This window comes from Heptranchias perlo, unplaced genomic scaffold (assembly GCF_035084215.1).
Source record: "Heptranchias perlo isolate sHepPer1 unplaced genomic scaffold, sHepPer1.hap1 HAP1_SCAFFOLD_1680, whole genome shotgun sequence".
NCBI lineage: Eukaryota > Metazoa > Chordata > Chondrichthyes > Hexanchiformes > Hexanchidae > Heptranchias > Heptranchias perlo.
In genome coordinates this window covers 20,001-29,636 of record NW_027138948.1, presented here as the reverse complement: position 1 = coordinate 29,636, position 9,636 = coordinate 20,001, and the positions used below count along the sequence as shown (strand labels likewise).

The following is a 9,636-nucleotide window of genomic DNA, read 5'->3' as shown; positions in this document are numbered from 1 at the left end:
TGCCGGCCTCACCAGCGACGCCCACATCCCATGAACGAATAAAAAAAAGGTCTTAGTGTCTGATCATGAAAATGGGACCACATCTATATCAGAGATCATACGGGGACATACCGCCCATGCACATGGGTCAGTACCTGGGTACTGCGGTGCATTGGCATGATACGTGTATGCCACTGTCTGTATGGGGAGTGGGTAGTGGTGTGCGTCAGGCCTAGTTCTGGGGTTGGTGGGTTGGTTGGGAACCATTTCTCAGGAGCTGGTGTTGAATCACAGCAGAGACGGGAACCTGGAAAGCCCCGGGGAAGAAATGGAGCCTCGTGCCGATACCAAACTGGCCGCCCAATGGGGCATGCTGTGCAGTGTTACCCAGACGTGTGGAGGTTGTATCTTATAGTGTTGGAGGTGGCCTCACTCCAATAACACGTGGTCTGTTTCTGTCATAGCTCCGAGTGCACCACCAAGGAATGTGACGTACTTCTACAATGAATCATCATTGGTGATATGGTGGTACGATGTGGCAGCATGGGATGTACATGGCATTCTCCTTGGATACATAGTGGAGTGGAGCTGGCAGGAGAAAAAAAAGGTGTCGGTTTCTACATACGTCCCTCCATAATAATATATTAAAAGTATTGTGACTGTGCACATTTCCTGTCGTCACACTTACTTCCTGTGTCACACCCCCGGACAATGCCTGGTAAACAAAATGACCAACACTTGCCTTTCAGGGCACCCACCATAGGTGGTGCTGTGGCCCCACTCTATTATACCTTTAACCGTCATTGGTTGCAGCTGATCATGTGACATGGCCCGCCCAGCTCCCAGTTCCATTGCCCTGGAAGGTCTAAGCCGAGCAGTTCTCTCCAGAAACGTATTTAGGGTCTCCCCAAGCCCCCCCACCCACCCCACACACCTTGAAGGCTCCTTGTCCTTTCAAAGGCCTGTTTCTTTCTGCCTTTTGACTTTCCTATACCTGCCCCATTTGTGGCTTTGTTTTTCTCTCTCTGCCAATCCTGCTCTTCCAACCTCCCTCCATTTGCTTCTTGATTTTATTCCCAATCCCAGTCTTTTCTCCAAACCCCATTACGTACCTTTTATGATTATTTTGCAGTCTCTTTTGAGAAAAGTACGATTGCCCATTTTTCTTTCTCACTGTCTTTATTTTTCTCTGAAACTCTGTTCTCCAAAGTCCTTTTTTGGAGGCCTCTTTCTCATAGATGCTTTTTTAAAAAAAAATTCTCTTCCCAAAGCCTTTACTCTTCACGCACCAACTCAAAATCAGACTAAGTTTCTCCACACACCCATACTCCTAACCTCTGCAAACCCCTCCCCTCTCCGAATATTCAGCACCTGGCTGCTTTGTCCAACCCTCAACATCTCACCACCCTCCCCATAATCACTACAGCCCAATTACCAACCAGCTCCAAACATCCTCTGTACTTCCCTGACCAATACTCACAACCCCTCACTTCCCCAACCCACTTAATTATTCCCACACCTCTACAAGCCACATTATCTCAATACTCTAAGGAGAGTCGCACCAAATCCACTTGCTAAGAAAAACCCTATCATCTGACTTACCGTGAACAATCCCAATCCCAAACTAATCTATTAAAAGGTCCGTATATAGCACGTACTCCCGTTAAAGGTCACACTTTGATTGCCTCAAGGCTGCTCCCTAGTGCCAGAGCTCCAACTTACGAGGAAAGATTGAAGAAACTTGGGCTTTTTAACCTTGAAGGGAGATGTCCTTACAGATATGGTTTGGAACAAATTAAACGCAGAAGATTACTTCAGAGTAAATGGCATGAATAGGACCAGGGTGGCGGGGGGCACACAGATCCAGGCAAGTAAGAGGCTAGTTTAAGACTGATGTCAGGAAGCTCGTCCTCACACAGACTGATCAATAATACATGGAAAGGACTCCCCTCCCCCTCCCCCTTCCCCCCCCCCCCACTTATAAGAAGGAGCCAACTCATTGGAACTGTTAATGTGTCAAGGATGCTGGCTCCCAGTGGGATATAAAACTACTCTTTAGATCTGGCGCAGTCTGAGGGGATGAAAGTTTCCCTTCTGAGCTGACTGTAATAGACTGAGTCTGAAACAGTCTCCATCTAGTTCCTTGTGTGAGTGGGCAGACAACATAAAGCTGCCCATAATTTGGCATTGATAATACTACACTGCTAGTCTCCTCAGAGAGATAGTTAGGATGGCTGATTTGTCAGTAAAACCTCTCATTCGTTTGGTAGTGGCATTTTTTTTGATGGTGGGGTGGAGGCTGTGCTGCTGGGATAAATTAAAGGACATGTAATCCGTACATGTACATGATCTGGGAGTGATTTGAGGAGATAGTATAGTCAGAGCTTCACTCTGCATCTATTCTGTGCTGAGCCTGACCTGGAAGTGCTGGAGGGGACATTTTTAAAGGTGGTCCAGTGTGTGCTATGCCTGACCAGTGGATGCTTGATAGGACAGACAGATTTAGAAGGAGCGTAACTCTGAATCTAATCCATACAAAACCAAACCTTGGTGCATTTGTTTGAGCATAAAACTATCCTCACTTTCAACTAATCTGTACCCTGTACCATTTCCAATCCAGTCTGCATTTAATGTATGTCCTCCCATCAGTAATCTTCTTTTCAATCCAGTCTGTGTTTAACACCTATCTTCCCATCACTCGGTGTTGAATAATAATTGCGATTTTAAAAAACAAACTACCTGTGTTTGAAATCCACAGGCAGTCAGTAAAATAAAAGCCCACCGATTCTGAAGGTGCTAAATTAATCTCTCACCATTCAGATCGAAAGTCCCATTCCAAACATTAACTAACTTTCCTCTCACACATGCTGACCAGAAATGCTATGCATTTCCAGCACTTACTGTTTCTATCTCCGGTACCAAGCCTTGATTGAACAATTTGCCTGTGGTAGGAGCACACAAAGAGAAGCTGAATTAATTTCAGCGCAGACCACAAATAAGAGACCCTTTGAGAAGGGAAAAGGCCGCCGAGCTTTGAGAATAATACGAATACAGTCTCCAAGGAGACTGTGAAATGTGCTGGGCAGTCATGTGAGGCATTGTCGTGTGTTATCATTATACACTGTAGCAGTACACTGTGTTGCACATGGAATTCATTTCAGATTAGATGTGTCAGAGTTGCCCACGAACCTTTCATGGCACGTTTACAAAGGGTGTGATTGCATCTTTGCCGTAGAATAATGAGAGGCTTTGTGTTGCTTTGCAGGAGATCACAGTTGACGTGGGAAGCCGTGCTGTTCTACACCCTTTCAATCCCTCTGAGAAGCATTCAATTCGAGTGTGCGCGCTGACTGCTGCGGGCAGGGGCCCATGGAGTGCACCGGTGCTACTGTTAGCTCAGGAGCCAGGTGAATGAGTCTTCTGTCTCAGGGTCGGATGAGCCTGCAAGATACACACTACAACTTCTTAATGTTTAACCAGCCAACATAGACCAGTTAGGAGTTGTCACCGAGGAATTAATGTTTAGTTTCTCATCCTTCCCCACTTGTAGAATCATACAGCACAGGAGGAGGCCATTCGACCCATCGTGCCTGTACCGGCTCTTTGAAAGAGCTCTCCAATTAGTTCCACTCCCCCGCTCTTTCCCCATAGCCCTGCAAATTTTTCCTTTTCAAGTATTTATCCAGTTCCCATTTGAAAGTTACTATTGAATCTGCTTCCACCACCCTTTCAGGCAGTGCATTCCAGATCATCACAACTCGCTGTGTAAATAAAATTCTCCTCATCTCCTGTCCGGTTCTTTTGCCAATTATCTTAAATCTGTGTCCTCTGGTTACCGACCCACCTGTTTTTCCCGATCTACTCCATTAAAACCTCTCCTAATTTTGAACACCTCTATTAAATCTCCCCTTAACCTTCTCTGCTCTAAGGAGAACAATCCCAGCTTCTCTTGTCTCGCCACATAACTGAAGTCCCTCATCCCTGGCATTATTCGAGTAAATCTCCTTTGCACCCTCTCTAAGGCCTAAAGTGCGGTGCCCAGAATTGGGCACAATACTCCAGCTGAGGCTTGACCAGTGATTTATTAAGGTTCAGCATAACTTCCTTGCTTTGTACTCTATTATCCCTCCCCCTCCTCTTCTGAAGGCAGTGTTGGGATATAGTTCCATGGTTGCCTACAACCCTGTGGTACCTCATGTAAGTGACCACTCTCTGTGAGCACAGCCGAGCAGCGCAGGCTATTCCACCATGGGATGCATCGCAGCTCTGCCAATCTGGTCCTAACTTTATGTCCATGCACACTGAGACTTTGCAGCAGTGGGGTGGGGGGGAGGCAGTGCAGAGTGGACAGGGAGCAGACCCTGCCTGATTGATTTCCACCCCACCCTCCCGGCCTCCCAGTCTACAGCACAGAGCTAATGTAGCGCAATAATGCTGCTTTGGGTGACTCAGCACATGCTGGGGATCAAACATGGCCCTTCCTAATCTGTAGGCTCAATACTCCACCATGTGCTACACTTATCTACTGGAACACGTCTCTTATTTATCGTACGTTTAGTGATGTTTGTTGTGGAACAATCAGTAATATTTTAATCTAAATACTGAATTGCAGCTTGGAGTGTTAATAACTGTAAAACACCAAGTCATAATATTCCTAAATGTGAGGTACAGACTGGAATCTAATCGAGGGGATCAGATGGTTTATATATAGAATAATGGATACCTGGGAGTGAGTTACAGGCTGGAATCTAATCGAGGGATTCAGATAGTTTATATATAGAATAATGGATACCCGGGAGTGAGTTACAGGCTGGAATCTAATCGAGGGATTCAGATAGTTTATATATAGAATAATGGATACCCGGGAGTGAGTTACAGACTGGAATCTAATCGAGGGGTTCAGATAGTTTATATATAGAATAATGGATACCCGGGAGTGAGTTACAGACTGGAATCTAATCGAGGGGTTCAGATAGTTTATATACAGAATAATGGATACCCGGGAGTGAGTTACAGGCTGGAATCTAATCGAGGGGTTCAGATGATTTATATATAGAATAATGGATACCCGGGAGTGAGTTACAGACTGGAATCTAATCGAGGGGTTCAGATAGTTTATATACAGAATAATGGATACCCGGGAGTGAGTTACAGGCTGGAATCTAATCGAGGGGTTCAGATGGTTTATATATAGAATAATGGATACCCGGGAGTGAGTTACAGACTGGAATCTAATCGAGGGGATCAGATGGTTTATATATAGAATAATGGATACCCGGGAGTGAGTTACAGACTGGAATCTAATCGAGGGGATCAGATGGTTTATATATAGAATAATGGATACCCGGGAGTGAGTTACAGACTGAAATCTAATCGAGGGGATCAGATGGTTTATATATAGAATAATGGATACCTGGGAGTGAGTTACAGACTGGAATCTAATCGAGGGATTCAGATGGTTTATATATAGAATAATGGATACCTGGGAGTGAGTTACAGACTGGAATCTAATCGAGGGATTCAGATGGTTTATATATAGAATAATGGATACCCGGGAGTGAGTTACAGGCTGGAATCTAATCGAGGAGATCAGATGGTTTATATATAGAATAATGGATACCCGGGAGTGAGTTACAGACTGGAATCTAATCGAGGGGATCAGATGGTTTATATATAGAATAATGGATACCTGGGAGTGAGTTACAGACTGGAATCTAATCGAGGGGTTCAGATGGTTTATATATAGAATAATGGATACCTGGGAGTGAGTTACAGACTGGAATCTAATCGAGGGGTTCAGATGGTTTATATATAGAATAATGGATACCTGGGAGTGAGTTACAGACTGGAATCTAATCGAGGGATTCAGATGGTTTATATATAGAATAATGGATACCTGGGAGTGAGTTACAGACTGGAATCTAATCGAGGGATTCAGATGGTTTATATATAGAATAATGGATACCCGGGAGTGAGTTACAGACTGGAATCTAATCGAGGGGTTCAGATGGTTTATATATAGAATAATGGATACCCGGGAGTGAGTTACAGGCTGGAATCTAATCGAGGAGATCAGATGGTTTATATATAGAATAATGGATACCCGGGAGTGAGTTACAGACTGGAATCTAATCGAGGGGTTCAGATGGTTTATATATAGAATAATGGATACCTGGGAGTGAGTTACAGACTGGAATCTAATCGAGGGGTTCAGATGGTTTATATATAGAATAATGGATACCCGGGAGTGAGTTACAGGCTGGAATCTAATCGAGGGGTTCAGATGGTTTATATATAGAATAATGGATACCTGGGAGTGAGTTTGATTTGAATCCCGCCAAACTAATATGTTGAAAGTCTCCTCTCTGTTAACTATAAGGATCCATTATAAAATAAATCTGGGCTAGCCTCAACCCAGTTCCCAGTCGACACCGGCCGTCAGAGGGAACCTGCTCCACCATTTGGCACGAACTTGCAATCTTGCTTCGAAAAGCCTTTGGGCAGCTCGTGTGAGAAATGGAAATGTGGCATTCCTGCTGAAATGCTTTGTTGGGCTAATGTCGAGGGAGTTTTCCGATATGGAAATGTTCAACGCTAACATTATGCGGATTTGAAAAAAGTGAAGTTCCGTCCGAGCACTGACTTTAGGTTGGCGAGCACAAAATCTCCTTTTTGTGAAGAGAAATTGGTGACAATGTTTTTAAAAGGGAGGTTGGGATGTTGTTGAGATGTGAGGTGCATGTACATCTCAGCTTGAACCCTACAGGAGCAGCGTTTCACCGAGATGGGGATAGACATTTCTCGGCTTCTCACATTGACTCTTCTCTGAGTGTTTGCTCTGCATGTGGTCTGAGCTCATTCACAGCTCACCTGAAATAGAAGCAGGAGGGAATTTGAGGCATTTATGAAATTATATTCTGCACATGCAATGTGACTTTATCACTGATGCTCATTGCTGCGTACCCTTTAATCTACCCTTTAACCTGCTGCTTGTCAGGAATTTCATGGGCCATCTCCCCACCTGTCTTCCTTTTCCTTATCCCTCACTGCTCTCTGTTTCCTTGTCTCTCTGCTTCTGTCTGTATCTTTCTCTCTCTCTCAGCCTCTCAGTGTGTCTGTGCGAGTGTTTCTCTCTCCCCCTTTTTGTGTGTGTGTTTCTCTCTCTCTCTCTCTGTGTTTCTCTCTCTCCCTATCTCTGTGTTTCTCTCTCTCCCTATCTCTGTGCGTGTTTCTCTCTCTCCCTATCTCTGTGTTTCTCTCCCTCCCTATCTGTGTGTTTCTCTCTCTCTCTCTCTCTGGTATTTCTCTCTCTCTCTCCCTATCTCTGTGTTTCTCTCTCTCCCTATCTCTGTGTGTTTCTCTCTCTCCCTATCTCTGTGTTTCTCTCTCTCCCTATCTCTGTGTGTGTTTCTCTCTCTCTCTCCCTATCTCTGTGTGTTTCTCTCTCTCTCCCTATCTCTGTGTGTTTCTTTCTCTCTCTCCCTATCTCTGTGTGTGTTTCTCTCTCTCTCCCTATCTCTGTGTGTTTCTCTCTCTCTCTCCCTATCTCTGTGTGTGTTTCTCTCTCTCTCTCCCTATCTCTGTGTGTGTTTCTCTCTCTCTCTCCCTATCTCTGTGTTTCTCTCTCTCTCCCTATCTCTGTGTGTGTTTCTCTCTCTCTCCCTATCTCTGTGTGTGTTTCTCTCTCTCTCTCCCTATCTCTGTGTGTGTTTCTCTCTCTCTCTCCCTATCTCTGTGTGTTTCTCTCTCTCTCTCCCTATCTCTGTGTGTGTTTCTCTCTCTCCCTATCTCTGTGTGTTTCTCTCTCTCTCTCCCTATCTCTGTGTGTGTTTCTCTCTCTCTCCCTATCTCTGTGTGTGTTTCTCTCTCTCTCCCTATCTCTGTGTGTTTCTCTCTCTTTCCCTATCTCTGTGTGTTTCTCTCTCTCTCCCTATCTCTGTGTGTTTCTCTCTCTCTCTCCCTATCTCTGTGTGTTTCTCTCTCTCTCCCTATCTCTATGTGTGTGTTTCTCTCTCTCCCTATCTCTGTGTGTGTTTCTCTCTCTCTCTCCCTATCTCTGTGTGTGTTTCTCTCTCTCTCCCTATCTCTCTGTGTGTTTCTCTCTCTCTCCCTATCTCTGTGTGTTTCTCTCTCTCTCCCTATCTCTGTGTGTTTCTCTCTCTCTCCCTATCTCTGTGTGTTTCTCTCTCTCTCTCCCTATCTCTGTGTGTGTTTCTCTCTCCCTATCTCTGTGTGTTTCTCTCTCTCTCCCTATCTCTGTGTGTTTCTCTCTCTCTCCCTATCTCTGTGTGTTTCTCTCTCTCCCTATCTCTGTGTGTGTTTCTCTCTCTCCCTATCTCTGTGTGTGTTTCTCTCTCTCCCTATCTCTGTGTGTTTCTCTCTCTCCCTCTCTGTGTGTTTCTCTCTCTCTCCCTATCTCTGTGTGTTTCTCTCTCTCTCCCTATCTCTGTGTGTTTCTCTCTCTCTCTCCCTATCTCTGTGTGTGTTTCTCTCTCTCTCCCTATCTCTGTGTGTTTCTCTCTCTCTCTCCCTATCTCTATGTGTGTGTTTCTCTCTCTCCCTATCTCTGTGTGTTTCTCTCTCTCTCTCCCTATCTCTATGTGTGTGTTTCTCTCTCTCCCTATCTCTGTGTGTTTCTCTCTCTCTCCCTATCTCTGTGTGTGTTTCTCTCTCTCTCCCTATCTCTGTGTGTGTTTCTCTCTCTCTCCCTATCTCTGTGTGTTTCTCTCTCTCTCCCTATCTCTGTGTGTTTCTCTCTCTCTCCCTATCTCTGTGTGTGTTTCTCTCTCTCTCCCTATCTCTCTGTGTGTTTCTCTCTCTCTCCCTATCTCTGTGTGTTTCTCTCTCTCTCCCTATCTCTGTGTGTTTCTCTCTCTCTCCCTATCTCTGTGTGTTTCTCTCTCTCTCTCCCTATCTCTGTGTGTGTTTCTCTCTCCCTATCTCTGTGTGTTTCTCTCTCTCTCCCTATCTCTGTGTGTTTCTCTCTCTCTCCCTATCTCTGTGTGTTTCTCTCTCTCCCTATCTCTGTGTGTGTTTCTCTCTCTCCCTATCTCTGTGTGTGTTTCTCTCTCTCCCTATCTCTGTGTGTTTCTCTCTCTCCCTCTCTGTGTGTTTCTCTCTCTCTCCCTATCTCTGTGTGTTTCTCTCTCTCTCCCTATCTCTGTGTGTTTCTCTCTCTCTCTCCCTATCTCTGTGTGTGTTTCTCTCTCTCTCCCTATCTCTGTGTGTTTCTCTCTCTCTCTCCCTATCTCTATGTGTGTGTTTCTCTCTCTCCCTATCTCTGTGTGTTTCTCTCTCTCTCTCCCTATCTCTATGTGTGTGTTTCTCTCTCTCCCTATCTCTGTGTGTTTCTCTCTCTCTCTCCCTATCTCTATGTGTGTGTTTCTCTCTCTCCCTATCTCTGTGTGTTTCTCTCTCTCTCCCTATCTCTGTGTGTGTTTCTCTCTCTCTCCCTATCTCTGTGTGTGTTTCTCTCTCTCTCCCTATCTCTGTGTGTTTCTCTCTCTCTCCCTATCTCTGTGTGTTTCTCTCTCTCTCCCTATCTCTGTGTGTGTTTCTCTCTCTCTCCCTATCTCTGTGTGTTTCTCTCTCTCTCTCCCTATCTCTGTGTGTGTTTCTCTCTCTCTCTCCCTATCTCTGTGTGTTTCTCTCTCTCTC

At 45.0% G+C, this 9,636-nt stretch overlaps 1 long non-coding RNA gene across 1 annotated transcript in view; it reads left to right on the top strand.

Annotated features, from left to right (window-relative positions):
- Positions 1-399: 399 nt before the first annotated feature.
- Positions 400-9,636, top strand: part of LOC137309553 (uncharacterized) — a 16,401-nt gene continuing 7,164 nt past the window's right edge. The window contains exons 1-2 of the long non-coding RNA XR_010959887.1: positions 400-586; positions 3,245-3,386. This is a non-coding gene — a long non-coding RNA (uncharacterized lncRNA). The remainder of the gene's footprint in view (positions 587-3,244; positions 3,387-9,636) is intronic.